The sequence below is a fragment of the Phalangium opilio genome, unplaced genomic scaffold, assembly GCF_054372755.1.
Source record: "Phalangium opilio isolate 3A_F unplaced genomic scaffold, DU_Popi_V2 ptg000194l_1, whole genome shotgun sequence".
Lineage (NCBI taxonomy): Eukaryota > Metazoa > Arthropoda > Arachnida > Opiliones > Phalangiidae > Phalangium > Phalangium opilio.
Genome location: NW_028324212.1, coordinates 1,205,290 through 1,209,129, shown reverse-complemented (window position 1 = coordinate 1,209,129; position 3,840 = coordinate 1,205,290). Strand labels below are relative to the sequence as shown.

Genomic DNA, 3,840 nt, shown 5'->3' with positions numbered 1-3,840 from the left:
TACTTTGTATTAACATAGCAGAGCGTGGTTTTGATCCACGGACCTCTGGTTTATGGGCCCAGCACGCTTCCACTGCGCCACTCAGCTTACATAATCATAGTATGAACAAACTAACTAATATCAAAATAGCAAATGCTATTTTGCATTAATTTAGCAGAGCGTGGTTTCGATCCACGGACCTCTGGGTTATGGGCCCAGCACGCTTCCACTGCGCCACTCTGCTTACATCACCATTATATGAAAAACTAACTGATACCAAAATAGCAAATGCTATTTGCATTAACATAGCAGGGCGTGGTTTCGATCCACGGACCTCTGGGTTATGGGCTCAGCACGCTTCCACTACTCCACACTGCTTACATCACCATTATATGAAAAACTAACTGATACCAAAATAGCAAATGCTACTTTGCATTAACATAGCAGAGCGTGGTTTTGATCCACGGACCTCTGGGTTATGGGCCCAGCACGCTTCCACTGCGCCACTCTGCTTACATGATCATGGTATGAACAAACTAACTTATATCAAAATAGCAAGTGCTTTTGTGCATTAATTTAGCAGAGCGTGATTTCAATGCACGGACCTCTGGGTTATGGGCTCAGCTCGCTTCCACTGCTCCACTCTGCTTACATCACCATTATATGAAAAACTAACTGATACCAAAATAGCAAATGCTACTTTGCATTAACATAGCAAAGAGTGGTTTCGATCCACGGACCTCTGGGTTATGGGCCCGGCACGCTTCCACTGCGCCCCTCTGCTTACATCACCATTATATGAAAAACTAACTGATACCATAATAGAAAATGCTACTTTGTATTAACATAGCAGAGCGTGGTTTTGATCCACGGACCTCTGGTTTATGGGCCCAGCACGCTTCCACTGCGCCACTCAGCTTACATAATCATAGTATGAACAAACTAACTAATATCAAAATAGCAAATGCTATTTTGCATTAATTTAGCAGAGCGTGGTTTCGATCCACGGACCTCTGGGTTATGGGTCCAGCACGCTTCGACTGCGCCACTCTGCTTACATCACCATTATATGAAAAACTAACTGATACAAAATAGCAAATCCTATTTGCATTAACATAGCAGGGCGTGGTTTCGATCCACGGACCTCTGGGTTATGGGCCCAGCACGCTTCCACTGCGCCACTCTGCTTACATCACCATTATGTGAAAAACTAACTGATACCAAAATAGCAAATGCTACTTTGCATTAACATAGCAGAGCGTGGTTTCGATCCACGGACCTCTGGGTTATGGGCCCAGCACGCTTCCACTGCTCCACTCTGCTTACATCACCATTATTTGAAAAACTAACTGATACCATAATAGCAAATGCTATTTGCATTAACATAGCAGAGCGTGGTTTTGATCCACGGACCTCTGGGTTATGGGCTCAGCACGCTTCCAATGCTCCACACTGCTTACATCACCATTATATGAAAAACTAACTGATACCAAAATAGCAAATGCTACTTTGCATTAACATAGCAGAGCGTGGTTTTGATCCACGGACCTCTGGGTTATGGGCCCAGCACGCTTCCACTGCGCCACTCTGCTTACATGATCATGGTATGAACAAACTAACTTATATCAAAATAGCAAGTGCTTTTGTGCATTAATTTAGCAGAGCGTGATTTCAATGCACGGACCTCTGGGTTATGGGCTCAGCTCGCTTCCACTGCTCCACTCTGCTTACATCACCATTATATGAAAAACTAACTGATACCAAAATAGCAAATGCTACTTTGCATTAACATAGCAAAGAGTGCTTTCGATCCACGGACCTCTGGGTTAAGGGCCCGGCACGCTTCCACTGCGCCCCTCTGCTTACATCACCATTATATGAAAAACTAACTGATATCATAATAGAAAATGCTACTTTGTATTAACATAGCAGAGCGTGGTTTTGATCCACGGACCTCTGGTTTATGGGCCCAGCACGCTTCCACTGCGCCACTCAGCTTACATAATCATAGTATGAACAAACTAACTAATATTAAAATAGCAAATGCTATTTTGCATTAATTTAGTAGAGCGTGGTTTCGATCCACGGACCTCTGGGTTATGGGTCCAGCACGCTTCGACTGCGCCACTCTGCTTACATCACCATTATATGAAAAACTAACTGATACCAAAATAGCAAATCCTATTTGCATTAACATAGCAGGGCGTGGTTTCGATCCACGGACCTCTGGGTTATGGGCCCAGCACGCTTCCACTGCGCCACTCTGCTTACATCACCATTATGTGAAAAACTAACTGATACCATAATAGCAAATGCTATTTGCATTAACATAGCAGAGCGTGGTTTTGATCCACGGACCTCTGGGTTATGGGCTCAGCACGCTTCCACTGCTCCACACTGCTTACATCACCATTATATGAAAAACTAACTGATACCAAAATAGCAAATGCTACTTTGCATTAACATAGCAGAGCGTGGTTTTGAGCCACGGACCTCTGGGTTATGGGCCCAGCACGCTTCCACTGCGCCACTCTGCTTACATGATCATGGTATGAACAAACTAACTTATATCAAAATAGCAAGTGCTTTTGTGCATTAATTTAGCAGAGCGTGATTTCAATGCACGGACCTCTGGGTTATGGGCTCAGCTCGCTTCCACTGCTCCACTCTGCTTACATCACCATTATATGAAAAACTAACTGATACCAAAATAGCAAATGCTACTTTGCATTAACATAGCAGAGCGTGGTTTCGATCCACGGACCTCTGGGTTATGGGCTCAGCACGCTTCCACTGCTCCACTCTGCTTACATCACCATTATATGAAAAACTAACTGATACCAAAATAGCAAATGCTACTTTGCATTAACATAGCAGAGCGTGGTTTTGATCCACGGACCTCTGGGTTATGGGCCCAGCACGCTTCCACTGCGCCACTCTGCTTACATGATCATGGTATGAACAAACTAACTTATAACAAAATAGCAAGTGCTATTGTGCATTAATTTAGCAGAGCGTGGTTTCAATGCACGGTCCTCTGGGTTATGGATCCAGCACGTTTTCACTACGCCACTCTGCTTACATGATCATAGTATGAACAAACTAACTGATACCAAAATAGCAAATGCTACTTTGCATTAACATAGCAGAGCGTGGTTTCGATCCACGGACCTCTGGGTTATGGGCCCAGAACGCTTCCACTGCTCCACTCTGCTTACATCACCATTATATGAAAAACTAACTGATACCATAATAGCAAATGCTACTTTGCATTAACATAGCAGAGCGTGGTTTCGATCCACGGACCTCTGGGTTATGGGCCCATCACGCTTAAACTGCGCCACTCTGCTTACATCACCATTATATGAAAAACTAACTGATACCAAAATAGCAAATGCTACTTTGCATTAACATAGCAAAGAGTGGTTTCGATCCACGGACCTCTGGGTTATGGACTCAGCACGCTTCCACTGCTCCACTCTGCTTACATCACCATTATATGAAAAACTAACTGATACCAAAATAGCAAATGCTACTTTGCATTAACATAGCAGAGCGTGGTTTTGATCCACGGACCTCTGGGTTATAGGCCCAGCACGCTTCCACTGCGCCACTCTGCTTACATGATCATGGTATGAACAAACTAACTTATAACAAAATAGCAAGTGCTATTGTGCATTAATTTAGCAGAGCGTGGTTTCAATGCACGGTCCTCTGGGTTATGGATCCAGCACGTTTTCACTACGCCACTCTGCTTACATGATCATAGTATGAACAAACTAACTGATACCAAAATAGCAAATGCTACTTTGCAATAACATAGCAGAGCGTGGTGTCGATCCACGGACCTCTGGGTTATGG

General features: G+C 43.9%; 1 non-coding gene across 1 annotated transcript; it reads right to left on the bottom strand.

Moving 5' to 3' along the window:
- Positions 1 to 3,527: 3,527 nt before the first annotated feature.
- TRNAI-UAU (transfer RNA isoleucine (anticodon UAU)) lies at positions 3,528 to 3,599 on the bottom strand. Its single transcript has one exon. It is a non-coding gene; the product is annotated as a tRNA-Ile (tRNA).
- Between the last annotated feature and the right edge of the window lie 241 nt (positions 3,600 to 3,840).